The 14,846-nt window shown below is 43.4% G+C and overlaps 14 non-coding genes and 4 pseudogenes across 14 annotated transcripts; all 18 read right to left on the reverse strand.

The window, feature by feature from the left end:
• Nucleotides 1-1,010: 1,010 nt before the first annotated feature.
• Nucleotides 1,011-1,129, reverse strand: LOC142517182 (5S ribosomal RNA). Its single transcript, XR_012812942.1, has one exon. It is a non-coding gene; the product is annotated as a 5S ribosomal RNA (ribosomal RNA).
• Nucleotides 1,130-1,810: 681 nt separating this feature from the next.
• LOC142515070 (5S ribosomal RNA) lies at nt 1,811-1,929 on the reverse strand. The gene has a single exon (XR_012810933.1). It is a non-coding gene; the product is annotated as a 5S ribosomal RNA (ribosomal RNA).
• Nucleotides 1,930-2,615: 686 nt separating this feature from the next.
• Nucleotides 2,616-2,734, reverse strand: LOC142512336 (5S ribosomal RNA; annotated as a pseudogene).
• A 682-nt stretch (nt 2,735-3,416) lies between these two features.
• Nucleotides 3,417-3,535, reverse strand: LOC142513439 (5S ribosomal RNA). The gene has a single exon (XR_012809386.1). It is a non-coding gene; the product is annotated as a 5S ribosomal RNA (ribosomal RNA).
• A 578-nt stretch (nt 3,536-4,113) lies between these two features.
• Nucleotides 4,114-4,231, reverse strand: LOC142511157 (5S ribosomal RNA; annotated as a pseudogene).
• A 680-nt stretch (nt 4,232-4,911) lies between these two features.
• LOC142515084 (5S ribosomal RNA) lies at nt 4,912-5,030 on the reverse strand. The gene has a single exon (XR_012810946.1). It is a non-coding gene; the product is annotated as a 5S ribosomal RNA (ribosomal RNA).
• Nucleotides 5,031-5,711: 681 nt separating this feature from the next.
• On the reverse strand, nt 5,712-5,830 carry LOC142507651 (5S ribosomal RNA). Its single transcript, XR_012805902.1, has one exon. It is a non-coding gene; the product is annotated as a 5S ribosomal RNA (ribosomal RNA).
• Nucleotides 5,831-6,471: 641 nt separating this feature from the next.
• LOC142515571 (5S ribosomal RNA) lies at nt 6,472-6,590 on the reverse strand. Its single transcript, XR_012811409.1, has one exon. It is a non-coding gene; the product is annotated as a 5S ribosomal RNA (ribosomal RNA).
• A 681-nt stretch (nt 6,591-7,271) lies between these two features.
• LOC142507283 (5S ribosomal RNA) lies at nt 7,272-7,390 on the reverse strand. Its single transcript, XR_012805543.1, has one exon. It is a non-coding gene; the product is annotated as a 5S ribosomal RNA (ribosomal RNA).
• Nucleotides 7,391-8,077: 687 nt separating this feature from the next.
• On the reverse strand, nt 8,078-8,196 carry LOC142511747 (5S ribosomal RNA; annotated as a pseudogene).
• Nucleotides 8,197-8,877: 681 nt separating this feature from the next.
• Nucleotides 8,878-8,995, reverse strand: LOC142512841 (5S ribosomal RNA; annotated as a pseudogene).
• Nucleotides 8,996-9,642: 647 nt separating this feature from the next.
• On the reverse strand, nt 9,643-9,761 carry LOC142514929 (5S ribosomal RNA). The gene has a single exon (XR_012810801.1). It is a non-coding gene; the product is annotated as a 5S ribosomal RNA (ribosomal RNA).
• A 682-nt stretch (nt 9,762-10,443) lies between these two features.
• LOC142509781 (5S ribosomal RNA) lies at nt 10,444-10,562 on the reverse strand. The gene has a single exon (XR_012807936.1). It is a non-coding gene; the product is annotated as a 5S ribosomal RNA (ribosomal RNA).
• A 648-nt stretch (nt 10,563-11,210) lies between these two features.
• LOC142515255 (5S ribosomal RNA) lies at nt 11,211-11,329 on the reverse strand. Its single transcript, XR_012811110.1, has one exon. It is a non-coding gene; the product is annotated as a 5S ribosomal RNA (ribosomal RNA).
• Nucleotides 11,330-12,009: 680 nt separating this feature from the next.
• LOC142516428 (5S ribosomal RNA) lies at nt 12,010-12,128 on the reverse strand. Its single transcript, XR_012812223.1, has one exon. It is a non-coding gene; the product is annotated as a 5S ribosomal RNA (ribosomal RNA).
• Nucleotides 12,129-12,811: 683 nt separating this feature from the next.
• On the reverse strand, nt 12,812-12,930 carry LOC142508235 (5S ribosomal RNA). Its single transcript, XR_012806459.1, has one exon. It is a non-coding gene; the product is annotated as a 5S ribosomal RNA (ribosomal RNA).
• A 681-nt stretch (nt 12,931-13,611) lies between these two features.
• On the reverse strand, nt 13,612-13,730 carry LOC142516529 (5S ribosomal RNA). Its single transcript, XR_012812319.1, has one exon. It is a non-coding gene; the product is annotated as a 5S ribosomal RNA (ribosomal RNA).
• Nucleotides 13,731-14,412: 682 nt separating this feature from the next.
• LOC142514873 (5S ribosomal RNA) lies at nt 14,413-14,531 on the reverse strand. Its single transcript, XR_012810748.1, has one exon. It is a non-coding gene; the product is annotated as a 5S ribosomal RNA (ribosomal RNA).
• Between the last annotated feature and the right edge of the window lie 315 nt (nt 14,532-14,846).

The following is a 14,846-nucleotide window of genomic DNA, read 5'->3' on the forward strand; positions in this document are numbered from 1 at the left end:
TCGCGACCGTTTACGTAAATTATGGATAAAATAGTCGAAATAATTGTTTTTAATGAGTTAACCGTCTCTGGAGTAATCCGCGTCATACCCTTTCGCTCAGAACCGGCTCACGACAACAAAAATCGATAAATATTTCCAGAAAATAGAAAAAAGATTAAGAAGAAAAAAATAGCGATTGTAAAGCTATTATTATACCTGGGATAAGATAAAATGGAACCGAAATCGAATTTCGAACTTCCTAAGCGGATTTTTCGAGGAAACGGAAGCTTAACAGAAGCGGAAAATCGCAACTTAGAGGGTCTTAGACAAGAAATTCGGCTAAAATCTTGCCAGCTAATTGCGGAGTAATGAGTCTCGTTCGTTTGCCAGTTTACAATCAAATTAGCCTACAATTTTGTCCAAATCCGGCAGTGCCCGAGCTACGTTGAAGTTAAGCGTTCTGGCGCGATGGTAGAGTTAGGATAGGTGACTTCCCTGGGAAGTCCTCGTGTCGCGACCGTTTACGTGAATTATGGATAAAACAGTCGAAATAATTGTTTTTAGTGAGTTAACCGTTTCCGAAGTAATCTACGTAATACCCTTCCGCACAGAACATGCTCACGACAATAAAAATCGCTAAATGTTCCCAGAAAATAGAAAAAAAAATAAGAAGAATAAAATAGCGAATGTAAAGCTGTTATTATGCCTGGGATACGATAAAATGGAACCGAAATCGAATTTCGAATTCCTAATTGGATTTCTCGAGGAAACGGAAGCTTAACAGAAGCGGAAAATCGCAAATTAGAGAGTCTTAGAGAAGGAATTCCGCTAAAATCTCGCTAGCTCATTGCGGAGTAATGAGTCTCGTTCGTTTGCCCGTTTACAATCAAATTAGCATACAATTTTGTCCAAATCCGGCAGTGCCCGAGCTACGTTGATTTCACAAGTCTTATCTGGTCCCGATCGAGATTCAGATGATTTGAGACGAAATCGTCTGTCAACAAGTAATCAAAAATAGAAAAACACGAAAAGGGGTGCAACACGAGGACTTCCCAAGGGGTCACCCATCCTAGTACTGCTCTCGCCCAAGCACGCTTCACTTCAGAGTTCGGATTGGATCCGTTGAATTAGTGCTGGTATGATCGCACCCGACATTGAGTGGGATTTTTATTCTTATATCCTCGAGTACGTGTGGAGCGGGCGGCGATGGACAACACGCGGCACTGCTGTCGCTCAATCAGAACCATGAAGTTAAGCGTTCTGGAGCGATGGTAGAGCTAGGATGAGTGACCTCCCTAGGAAGTCCTCGTGTCGCGACTGTTTACGGAAATTATGGATAAAATAGTCGAAATAATTGTTTTAATGAGTTAACCATCTCCGGAGTAATCTGCGTCATACCTTTCCGCACAGAACCGGCTCACGACAACAAAAATCGCTAAATGTTCCCACAAAATAGAAAAAAAATTAAGAAGAAGAAAATAGCGAATGTAAAGCTATTATTATGTCTAGGATACGATAAAATTGAACCGGAATCGAATTTGAAATTCCTAAACGGATTTCTCGAGGAAACAGAAGCTTAACAGAAGCGGAAAATCACAAATTAGAGGGTCTTAGAGAAGGAATTCGGCAAAAATCTCGCCACCTCGTTGCGGAGTAATGAGTCTCGTTCGTTTGCCCGTTTACAATCTAATTAGGCTAAAATTTTGTCCAAATCCGGCAGTGCCCGAGCTACGTTGATTTCACATGTCTTATCTTATCTTGATCGAGATTCAGATGATTTGAGCCGAAAAACGTTTGTCAACATGTAATCAAAAATAGAAAAACACGGAAAGGGGTGCAACACGAGGACTTCCCAAGGGGTTACCCATCCTAGTACTGCTCTCGCCTAAGCACGCTTAACTTCGGAGTTCTGATGGGATCCGGTGTATTAGGGCTGGTATGATTGCACCCAACATTGAGTGGGATGTTTATTCTTATATCCCCCGAGTACGTGTGGAGCGGACGGCGATAAACAAAACGCGGCACTGCTCTCGCCCAATCAGAACCATGAAGTTAAGCGTTCTGGTGCGATGGCAGAGCTAGGATGGGTGACCTCCCTGGAAAGTCCTCATGTCGCAATCGTTTACGTGAATTATGGATAAAAGCATTCGAAATAATTGTTTTTAATGAGTTAACCGTCTCCGGAGTAATCTGCGTCAAACCCTACAGCACAGAACCAGCTCACGACAACAAAAATCGCTAAATGTTCCGAGAAAATAGAAAAAAAAAATATGAAGAAGAAAATAGCGAATGTAAAGCTATTATTATGCCTGGGATACGATAAAATGGAACCGGAATCGAATTTCGAACTTTCTAAGCGGATTTCTCGAGGAAACGAAAACTTAACAGAAGCGTTAAATCGCAAATTAGAGGGTCTTAGAGAAGGAATTCGGCTAAAATCTCGCCACCTCGTTGCGGAGTAATGAGTCTCGTTCGTTTGCCCATTTACAAACAAATTAGGCTACAATTTTGTCCATATCTGGCAGTGCCCGAGCTACGTTGATTTCACATGTCTTATCTGATCCCGATCGAGATTCAGATAATTTGAGCCGAAAATCGTCTGTCAACAAGTAATCAAAAATAGAAAAACACGAAAAGGGGTTTAACACGAGGACTTCCCAGGGGGTCACCCATCATAGTAATGCTCTTGACCAAGCACGCATAACTTTGGAATTCTGATGGGATCTGGTGCATTAGTGCTGGTATGATCGCACCCGACATTGAGTGGGATTTTTATTCTTATATCCTCGAGTACGTGTGGAGCGGACGGCGATGGACAACACGCGGCACTGCTCTCGCCCAATAAGAACCATGAAGTTATGCGTTCTGGCGCGATGGCAGAGCTAAGATGGGTGACCTCCCTGGGAAGTCCTCATGTCGCGACCGTTTAAGTAAATTATGGATACAACAGTCGAAATAATTGTTTTTAATGAGTTAACCATCTCCGAAGTAATCTGCGTCATACTCTTCCGCACAGAACCGGCTCACGACACTAAAAATCGCTAAATGTTCCCAGAAAACAGAAAAAAAAATAAGAAGAAGAAAATAGCGAATGTAAAGCTGTTATTATGCCTGGATACGATAAAATGGAAGCGAAATCGAATTTCGAACTTCCTAAGCGGATTTCTCGAAGAAACGGAATCTTAACAGAAGCGGAAAATCGCAAATTAGAGAGTCTTAGAGAAGGAATTCCGCTAAAATCTCGTCAGCTCATTGCGAAGTAATGAGTCTCGTTCGTTTGCCCGTTTACAATCAAATAAGGCTACAATTTTGTCTAAATCCGGCAGTGCCCGAGCTACGTTGATTTCACATGTCTTATCTGATCCCGATCGAGATTCAGATGATTTGAGCCGAAAATCGTCTGTCAACAAGTAATCAAAAATAGAAAAACACGAAAAGGGGTGCAACACGAGGACTTCCCAGGGAGTCACCCATCCTAGTACTTCTCTCGCCCAAACACGCTTTACTTCGGAGTTCTGATGGGATCCGGTGCATTAGTGCTGGTATGATCGCACCCGACATTTAGTGGGATGTTTATTCTTATATCCTTCGAGTACGTGTGGAGCGGGCGGCGATGGACAACAGGCGGCACTGCTCTCGCCCAATCAGAACCTTGAAGTTTAGCGTTCTAGCGCGATGGGAGAGCTAGGATGGGTGACCTCCCTGGGAAGTCCTCGTGTCAGTCGTACATTATGGATAAAACAGTCGAAATAATTGTTTTTAATGAGTTAACCGTCTCCGGAGTAATCGTCGTAATACCCTTCTGCTCAGAACCGGCTCACGACAACAAAAATTGCTAAATGTTCCCAGAAAATAGAAAAAAAATAAGAAGAAGAAAATAGCGAATGTAAAGCTATTATTATGCTTGGGTTACGATAAAAAGGAACCGGAATCAAATTTCGGACTTCCTAAGCGGATATCTCGAGGAAACGAAAGCTTAACAGGAGCGGAAAATCGTAAATTAGAGAGTCTTCGAGAAGAAATTCGGCTAAAATCACGCCATCTCATTGCGGAGGAATGAATCTCGTTCGTTTGCCCGTTTATAATTAAATTAGGCTACAATTTTGTCCAAATCCGGCAATGCCCGAGCTACGTTGATTTCACACGAGGACTTCCCAGGGGGCCACCCATTTTAGTACTGCTCTCGCCCAAGCACGCTTAACTTCGGAGTTTTGATGGGATCCGGTGCATTAGTGCTGGTATGATCGCACCCGACATTGAGTGGGATTTTTATTCTTATATCCTCGAGTACGTGTGGAGCGGACGGCGATGGACAACAAGCGGCACTGCTCTCGCCCAATCAGAACCATGAAGTTATGCGTTCTGGCGCGATGGCAGAGCTAAGATGGGTGACCTCCCTGGGAAGTCCTCATGTCGCGACCGTTTAAGTAAATTATGGATACAACAGTCGAAATAATTGTTTTTAATGAGTTAACCATCTCCGAAGTAATCTGCGTCATACTCTTCCGCACAGAACCGGCTCACGACACTAAAAATCGCTAAATGTTCCCAGAAAACAGAAAAAAAAATAAGAAGAAGAAAATAGCGAATGTAAAGCTATTATTATGCCTGGGATACGATAAAATGGAACCGGAATCGAATTTCAAACTTCCTAAGCGGATTTCTCGAGGAAACGGAAGCTTAACAGAATCGAAAAATCGCAAATTAGAGGGTTTTAGAGAAAGAATACGGCTAAAATCTCGCCACCTCGTTGCGGAGTAATGATTCGTTCCTTTTCCCGTTTACAATCAAATTAAGCTACAATTTTGTCCAAATCTGGCAGTGCCCGAGCTACGTTGATTTCACATGTCTTATCTGATCCCGATCGAGATTCAGATGATTTGAGCCGAAAATCGTCTGTCAACAAGTAATCAAAAATAGAAAAACATCAAAAGGGTGCAACACGAGGACTTCCCATTGGGTCACCCATCCTAGTACTGCTCTCGCCCCAGCACGCTTAACTTCGGAGTTCTGATGGGATCCGGTGCATTATTGCTAGTATGATCGCACCCGACATTGAGTGGGATGTTTATTCTTATATCCCCCGAGTACATGTGGAGCGGGCGACGATGGACAACACGCGGCACTGCTCTCGCCCAATAAGAACCATGAAGTTAAGTGTTCTGGCGTGATGGCAGAGCTAGGATTGGTGACCTCCCCGGGAAGTCCTCGTGTCTCGATCGTTTACGTAAATTATGGATAAAACAGTCGAAATAATGGTTTTTAATGAGTTAACCGTCTCAGGAGTAATCTGCGTCATACCCTTCCGCACAGAACTGGCTCACGACAACAAAAATCGTTAAATGTTCCCATAAAATAGAAAAAAAATAAGAAGAAGAAAATAGCAAATGTAAAGCTATTATTATGCCTGGGATACGATAAAATGAAACCGGAATCGAATTTCGAACTTCCGAAGAGGATTTCTCGAGGAAACAGAAGCTTAACAAAAGCGGAAAATCGCAAATTAGAGGGTCTTAGAGAAGGAATTCGACTAAAATTACGCCAGCTCATTGCGGAGGAATGAATCTCGTTCGTTTGCCCGTTTTCAATCAAATTAGGCTACAATTTTGTCCAAATCCGGCAGTGCCCGAGCTACGTTAATTTCACATGTCTTATCTGGTCCCGATCGAAATTCAGATGATTTGAGCCGAAAATCGTCTGTCAACAAGTAATCAAAAAAAAAAACACGAAAAGGGGTGCAAAACGTGGACTTCCCAGGGGGTCACCCATCCTAGTACTACTCTCACCCAACCACGCTTCACTTCGAAGTTCTGATGGGATCCGGTGCATTAGTACTGGTATGATCGCACCTGACATTGAGTGGGATTTTTATTCTTATATCCTCGAGTACGTGTGGAGCGGACGGCGATGGACAACACGCGGCACTGCTCTCTCCCAATAAGAACCATGAAGTTAAGCGTTCTGGCGCGATGGCAGAGCTATGATGGGTGACCTTCCTGGGAAGTCCTCGTTTCCGACCGTTTACGTAAGTTATGTATACAACAGTCGAAATAATTTTTTTTAATGAGTTAACCGTCTCCGGAGTAACATGCGTCATACCCTTCCGCACAGCACCGGCTCACGACAACAAAAATCTCTAAACGTTCCCAGAAAATAGAAAAAAATTAGAAGAAGAAAAGAGCGAATGTAAAGCTATTATTATGCCTGGGATACGATAAAATGGAACCGGAATCGAATTTCGAACTTCCTAAGCGGATTTCTCGAGGAAACGGAAGCTTAACAGAAGCGAAAAATCGCAAATTAGAGGGTTTTAGAGAAGGAATTCGGCTGAAATCTCGCCACCCCGTTGCGGAGTAATGATTCGTTCGTTTCCCTGTTTACAATAAAATTAAGCTACAATTTTGTTTAAATCCGGCAGTGCCCGAGCTACTTTGATTTCACATGTCTAACCTAATCCCGATCGAGATTCAAATGATTTGAGCCAAAAATCTCCTAATGCAACACGAGGACTTCCCATGGGGTCACCCATCCTAGTACTGCTCTCGCCCAAGCACGCTTAACTTCTGAGTTCTGATGGGATCCGGTGCATTAGTGCTGGTATGATCGCACCCGACATTGAGTGGGATGTTTATTCTTATATCCCTCGAGTACGTGTGGAGCGGGCGGCGATGGACAACACGCGGCACTGCTCTCGCCCAACAGAACCATGAAGTTAAGCGTTCCGGCGCGATGGCAGAGCTAGGATGGGTGACCTCCCTTGGAAGTCCTCGTGTCGCGACCGTTTACGTAAATTATGGATAAAACAGTCGAAATAATTGTTTTTAATGAGTTAACCGTCTCCGGAGTAATCTGCGTCATACCCTTCCGCACAGAACCGGTTCACGACAACAAAAATCGTTAATTGTTCCCAGAAAATAGAAAAAAATAAGAAGAAGAAAATAGCGAATGTAAAGCTATTATTATGCCTGTGATACGATAAAATGAAACCGGAATCGAATTTCGGACTTCCTAAGCGGATTTCTCGAGGAAACGGAAGCTTAACAAAAGCCGAAAATCGCAAATTAGAGGGTCTTAGAGATGAAATTCGGCTAAAATCTCGCCAGCTCATTGCGCAGCAATGAGTCTTGTCTGTTTGCCCGTTTACCATCAAATTAGGTGACAATTTTGTCCAAATCCGGCATTGCCCGAGCTACGTTGATTTCACATGTCTCATCTAGTCTCGATCGAGATTCAGAAGATTTGAGCCGAAAATCGTCTGTCAACAAGTAATCAAAAATAGAAAAACACGAAAAGGGGTGCAACACGAGGACTTCCCAGGGGATCACCCATCCCAGTATTGCTCTCGCCCAAGCACCCTTAACTTCAGAGTTCTGATGGGATCCGGTTCATTACTGCTGGTATGATCGCACCCGACATTGAGTGGGATGTTTATTATTATATCCCTCGAGTACGTGTGGACCGGGCGGCGATGGACAACACGCGGCACTGCTCTCGCCCAATCAGAACCATGAAGTTAAGCGTTCTGGCGCGATGGCAGGGCTACGATGGGTGACCTCTCTGGGAAGTTTTCGTGTCGCGACCGTTTAAGTAAATTAAGGCTAAAACAGTAAAAAAAAAAATTTTTATTGAGTTAACTGCCTCCGGATTAATCTACGTAATGCCCTTCCGCACAGAACCGGCTTACGACAACAAAAATCGCTAAATGTTCCCAGAAAATAGAAAAAAAATAAGAAGAAGAAAATAGCAAATGTAAAGCTATTATTATGCCAGAGAGACAATAAAATGGAACCGGAATCGAATTTCGAACTTCCTAAGCGGATTTCTCGAGGAAACGGAATCTTAACAGAAGCGGAAAATCGCAAATTAGAGGGTCATAGAGAAGGAATTCGGCTAAAATCTAGCCAGCTCGTTGCGGAGTAATGAGTCTCGTTCGTTTGCCCGTTTACAATCAAATTAGGCTACAATTTTGTCCAAATCCCGCAGTGACCGAGCTACTGTTATTTCACATGTCTTATCTGGTCTCGATCGAGATTCAGATGATTTGAGCCGAAAATCGTCTGTCAACAAGTAATCAATCAAAAATAGAAAAACACAAAAAGAGGTGCAACACCAGGACTTCCCAGGGGGTCACACATCCTAGTACTGCTCTCGCCCAAGCACACTTCACTTCGAAGTTCATATGGGATCTGGTGCATTAGTGCTGGAATGATAGCACCGACATTGAGTGGGATGTTTATTCTTATATCCCTCGACTACGTGTGGAGTGGGCAGCGATGGGCAACACGCGGCACTGCTCTTGCCCAATCAGAACCATGAAGTTAAGCGTTCTGGCGCGATGGCAGAGCTAGGATGTGTGACCTCCCTGGGAAGTCCTTGTGTCGCGATCGTTTACGTATATTATGGATAAAACAGTCGAAATAATTGTTTTTAATGAGTTAACCGTCTACGGAGTAATCTACGTAATACCCTTTCGCTCAGAACAGGCTCACGACAACAAAAATCGCCAAATGTTCCCAGAAAATACAAAAAAAATAAGAAGAAGAAAATAGGGAATGTAAAGCTATTATTATGCTTGGGATACGATAAAATGGAACCAGAATCGAATTTCAGACTTCCTAAGCGGATTTCTCGAGGAAACGGAAGCTTAACAGAATCGGAAAATCGCAAATTAGAGGGTCTTAGAGAAGGAATTCGGCTAAAATCTCGCCAGCTCATTGCGTAGAATGAGTCTCGTTCTTTTGCCCGTTTACAATCAAATTAACCTACAATTTTGTCCAAATCCGGCAGTGCTCGAGCTGCGTTGATTTCACATGTCTTATCTGGTCCCGAAAAAGATTCGGATTATTAGAGCCGAAAATCGTCTGTCAACAAGTAATCAACAGAAGAAAAACACTAAAAAGGGTGCAACAGGAGGACTTCCCAGTGGGTCACTCATCCTAGTATAGCTCTCGCCCAAGCACGCTTAACTCGTAGTTCTGATGGGATCCGTTGAATTAGTGATGGTATGATCGCACCCGACATTGAGAGGGATGTTTATTCTTATATCCCTCGAGGCACTGATCTCTCCCAATCAGAACCATGAAGTTAAGCGTTCTTGCGCGATGTCAGAGCTAGGATGGGTGACCCCCTTGGGAAGTACTCGTGTCGTGACCGTTTACGTAAATTATATAGAAAACAGTCGAAATAATTGTTTTTAATGAGTTAACCGTCTCCGGAATAATCTGCGTCATACCCTTCCGCACAGAACCGGCTCACAACAACAAAATTGCTAAAAGTTCCCAGAAAATATAAACAAATTAAGAAGAAGAAAATAGCGAATGTAAAACTATTATTATGCCTGGGATACGATAAATGGAACCGGAATCGAATTTCGAACTTCCTAAGCGGATTTATCGAGGAAACGGAAGCTTAATAGAAGCGGAAAATCGCAAATTAGAGGGTCTTAGAGAAGGAATTCAGCTAAAATCTCGCCACCTCGTTGCGGAGTAATAAGTCTCGTTCGTTTGCCCGTTTACAATCAAATTAGGCTACAATTTTGTTCAAATCCGGCAGTGCCCGAGCTACGTTGATTTCACATGTCTTATCTGATCTCGATCGAGATTCATATGATTTGAGCCGAAAATCGCATGTCAACAAGTAATCAAATATAGAAAAACACGAAAAGGGGTGCAACACGAGGACTTCCCAGGGGGTCAACCATCCTAGTACTGCTCTCGCCCAAGCACGCTTAACTTCGGAGTTCTGATGGGATCCGATGCATTAGTGCTGGTATGATCGGACCCGAATTGAGCGGGATGTTTATTCTTATATCCCTCGAGTACGTGTGGAGTGGGCGGCGATGGGCAACACGCGGCACTGCTCTTGCCCAATTAGAACCATGAAGTTAAGCGTTCTGGCGCGATGGCAGAGCTAGGATGTGTGACCTCCCTGGGAAGTCCTTGTGTCGCGACCGTTTACGTACTTTATGGATAAAACAGTCGAAATAATTGTTTTTAATGAGGTAAACTTCTACGGAGTAATCTACGTAATACCCTTCCGCTCAGAACAGGCTCACGACAACAAAAATCGCCAAATGTTCCCAGAAAATACAAAAAAAATAAGAAGAAGAAAATAGGGAATGTAAAGCTATTATTATGCTTGGGATACGATAAAATGGAACCAGAATCGAATTCCGGACTTCCTAAGCGGATTTCTCGAGGAAACGGAAGCTTAACAGAAGCGGAAAATCGCAAATTAGAGGGTCTTAGAGAAGGAATTCGGCTAAAATCTCGCCAGCTCATTGCGTAGAATGAGTCTCGTTCTTTTGCCCGTTTACAATCAAATTAACATACAATTTTTGTCCAAATCCGGCAGTGCCCGAGCTGCGTTGATTTCACATGTCTTATCTGGTTCCGAAAAAGATTCAGATTATTTGAGCCAAAAATCGTCTGTCAACAAGTAATCAACAAAAGAAAAACACTAAAAAGGGTGCAACTTGAGGACTTCCCAGGGGGTCACCCATCCTAGTATAGCTCTCGCCCAAGCACGCTTAACTTCGGAGTTCTGATGGGATCCGGTGAATTAGTGATGGTATGATCGCACCAGACATTGAGAGGGATGTTTATTCTTATATCCCTCGAGGTACTGATCTCGCCCAATCAGAACCATGAAGTTAAGCGTTCTTGCGCGATGTCAGAGCTAGGATGGGTGACTTCCTTGGGAACTACTCGTGTCGTGACCGTTTACGTAAATTATAGAGAAAACAGTCGAAATAATTGTTTTTAATGAGTTAACCGTCTCCGGAATAATCTGCGTCATACCCTTCCGCACAGAACCGGCTCACAACAACAAAAATTGCTAAATGTTCCCAGAAAATAGAAAAATAATTAAGAAGAAGAAAATAGCAAATAGAAAGTTATTAATATTCCTAGGATACGATAAAATGGAACCTGAATCGAATTTCGGACTTCCTAAGCGGATTTCTCGATGAAACGGAAGATTAACAGAAGCAGAAAATCGCAAATTAGAGGGTATTAGAGAAGGAATTCAGCTAAAATCTCGCCAGCTCATTGCGGAATAATGAGTCTCATTCGTTTGCCCGTTTACAATCAAGTTAGGTTACAATTTTGTCAAAATCCGGCAGTGCCCGAGCTACGTTGATTTCACGTCTTATGTGGTCCCGATCGAGATTCAGATGATTTGAGCCGAAAATCGTCTGTCAACAAGTAATCAAAAATAGAAAAACACGAAAAGAGGTGCAACACGAGGAGTTCCCTGGGGGTCACCTATCCTAGTACTGGTCTCGCCCAAGCACGCTTAACTTCGGAGTTCTGATGGGATCCGGTGCATTAGTGCTGGTATGATCGCACCGGACATTGAGTGGGATGTTTATTCTTATATCCCTCGAGTACGTGTGAAGCGGGCGGCGATGGAAAATACGCGGCACTGCTCTCGCCCAATCAGAACCAAGAAGTTAAGCGTTCTGGCGCGATGGTAGAGCTAGGATGGGTGACATCCCTGGAAAGTCCTTGTGTCGCGACGGTTTACGTAAATTATGGCTAAAACAGTTGAAATAATTGTTTTTAATGAGTTAACCGTCTGCAGAGTAATCTGCCTCATATCCTTCTGCCCAGAACCGGCTCACGACAACAAAAATCTCTAAATGTTCCCAGAAAATAGGAAAAAAATAAGAAGGAAATAGCGAATGTAAAGCTATTATTAATCCTGAGATACGATAAAGTGGAACCGGAATCGAATTTCGAACTTCCTAAGCGGATCTCTCGAGGAAACGAAAGCTTAACAGAAGCAGTATATCGCAAATTAGAGGGTCTTAGAGAAGGAATTCGGCTAAAATATCGCCATATCATTGCGGAGTAATGAGTCTCGTTCGTTTGCCCGTTTACAATCAAATTAGCCTACAATTTTGTCCAAATCCGGCAGTGCCTGAGCTACGTTGATTTCACATGTCTTATCTGGTCCTAATCGAGATTCAGATTATTTGAGCCAAAAATCATCTGTCAACAAGTAATCAAAAATAGAAAAACACGAAAAGGGGAGCAACACGAGGACTTACCAGGGGGTCACCCATCTTAGTACTGGTCTCGACCAAGCACGCTTAACTTCGGAGTTCTGATGGGATCCGGTGCATTAGTGCTGGTATGATCGCACCCCACATTGAGTGGGATTTTTATTCTTATATGCCTCGCGTACGTGTGGAGCGGGCGGAGATGGACAACACGCGGCACTGCTCCCGCCCATTCAGAACCATGAAGTTATGCATTCTGGCGCGATGGCAGAGCTAGGATGGGTGACCTCCCTGGAAAGACCTCATGTCGCGACCGTTTACATAAATTATGGATAAAACATTCGAAATAATTGTTTTTAATGAGTTAACCGTCTCCGGAGTAATCTGGGTCATACCCTTCCGCACAGAACCGGCTCACGACAACAAACATCTCTAAATGTTCCCAGAAAATAGGAAAAAAACAAGAAGAAGAAAATAGCGAATGTAAAGCTTTTATTATGCCTGGGATACGATAAAGTGGAACCGAAATCGAATTTCAAACTTCCTAAACGGATTTCTCGAGGAAACGGAAGGTTAACAGAAGTGGAAAATCGCAAATTAGAGGGTCTTAGAGAAGGAATTTGGTTAAAATCTCGCAAGCTCATTGCGGAGTAATGAGTCTCGTTCGTTTGCCCGTTTACAATCAAATTAGGCTACAATTTTGTCCGAATCCGGCAGTGCCCGAGCTACGTTGATTTCACATGTCTTATGAGGTCCCGATAGAGATTCAGATTATTTGAGCCAAAAATCGTCTGTCAACAAGTAATCAAAAATAGAAAAACACGAAAAGGGGTGCAACACGAGGAGTTGCCTGGGGGTCACCTATCCTAGTACTAGTCTCGCCCAAGCACGCTTAACTTCGGATTTCTGATGGGATCCGGTGCATTAGTTCTGGTATGATCGCACCCCACATTGAGTGGGATTTTTATTCTTATATGCCTCGCGTACGTGTGGAGCGGGCGGAGATGGACAACACGCGGCACTGCTCTCGCCCAATCAGAACCATGAAGTTAAGCATTCTGGCGCGATGGCAGAGCTAGGATGGGTGACCTCCTTGGGAAGACCTTGTGTTGCGACCGTTTACATAAATTATGGATAAAACATTCGAAATAATTGTTTTTAATGAGTTAACCGTCTCCGGAGTAATCTGCGTCATACCCTTCCGCACAGAACCGGCTCACAACAACAAAAATCGCTAAGTATTCCCATAAAATAGAAATAAATAAGAAGAAGAAAATAGCGAATGTAAAGCTATTATTATACCTGGGATAAAATAAAATGGAACCGGAATCAATTTCGGACTTCCTAAGCGGATTTCTCGAGGAAACGAAAGCTTAACAGAAGCGGAAAATCGCAAATTAGAGGGTTTTAGAGAAGAAATTCGGCTAAAATCTCGCCAGCTCATTGCGGAGTAATAAGTCTCGTTCGTTTGCCCGTTTACAACCAAATTATGCTACAATTTTGTCCAAATCCGGCAATGTTCGAGCTACGTTGATTTCACATGTCTTATCTGGTCTTGATCGAGATTCAAGTGATTTGAGCCGAAAATCATCTGTCAACAAGTAATCAAAAATAGAAAAACACGAAAAAGGGTGCAACATGAGGACTTACCAGGGGGTCACCCGTCTTAGTACTGCTCTCGCCCAAGCACGCTTAACTTCGGAGTTCTGATGGGATCCGGTGCATTAGTGCTGGTATGATCGCACCCCACATTGAGTGGGATTTTTATTCTTATATGCCTCGTGTACGTGTGGAGCGGGCGGCGATGGACAATACGCGGCACTGCTCTCGCCCAAATGAGGATTGAAGTTAAGCATTCTGGCGCGATGGTAGAGCTAGGATGGGTGACCTCCCTGGGAAAACCTCGTGTCGCGACCGTTTACATAAATTATGGATAAAACATTCGAAATAATTGTTTTTAATGAGTTAACCGTCTCCGGAGTAATCTGGGTCATACCCTTCCGCACAGAACCGGCTCACGACAACAAACATCTCTAAATGTTCCCAGAAAATAGGAAAAAAATAAGAAGAAGAAAATAGCGAATGTAAAGCTTTTATTATGCCAGGGATACGATAAAGTGGAACCGAAATCGAATTTCGAACTTCCTAAGCGGATTTCTCGAGGAAACGGAAGCTTAACAGAAGCGGAAAATCGCAAATTAGAGGGCCTTAAAGAAGGAATTCGGCTAAAATCTCGCCAGCTCATTGTGGAGCAATGAGTCTCGTTCGTTTGCCCGTTTACAATCGAATTAGGCTACAATTTTGTCTAAATCCGGCAGTGTCCGACCTACGTTGATTTCACATGTCTTATCTAGTCCCGATCGAGATTCAGATTATTTGAGCCGAAAATCGTCTGTCAACAAGTAATCAAAAATAGAAAAACACAAAAAGGGGTGCAACACGAGGAGTTCCCTGGGGGTCACCTATGCTAGTACTGGTCTCGCCCAAGCACGCTTAACTTCGGAGTTCTGATGGGATCCGGTGCATTAGTGCTGGTATGATCGCACCCCACATTGAGTTGGATTTTTATTCTTATATGCCTCGCGTACGTGTGGAGCGGGCAGAGATGGACAACACGCGGCACTGCTCCCGCCCAATCAGAACCATGAAGTTAAGCATTCTGGCGCGATGGCAGAGCTAGGATGGGTGACCTCCCTGAGAAGACCTCGTGTCGCGTCCGTTTACATAAATTATGGATAAAACATTCGAAATAATTGTTTTTAATGAGTTAACCGTCTCCGGAGTAATCTGCGTCATACCCTTCCACACAGAATCAGCTCACGACAACAAAAATCGCTAAATGTTCCCAGAAAATAGGAAAAAA

The sequence above is a fragment of the Primulina tabacum genome, chromosome 10 (assembly GCF_025594145.1).
Source record: "Primulina tabacum isolate GXHZ01 chromosome 10, ASM2559414v2, whole genome shotgun sequence".
NCBI classification, from domain to species: Eukaryota; Viridiplantae; Streptophyta; class Magnoliopsida; order Lamiales; family Gesneriaceae; genus Primulina; species Primulina tabacum.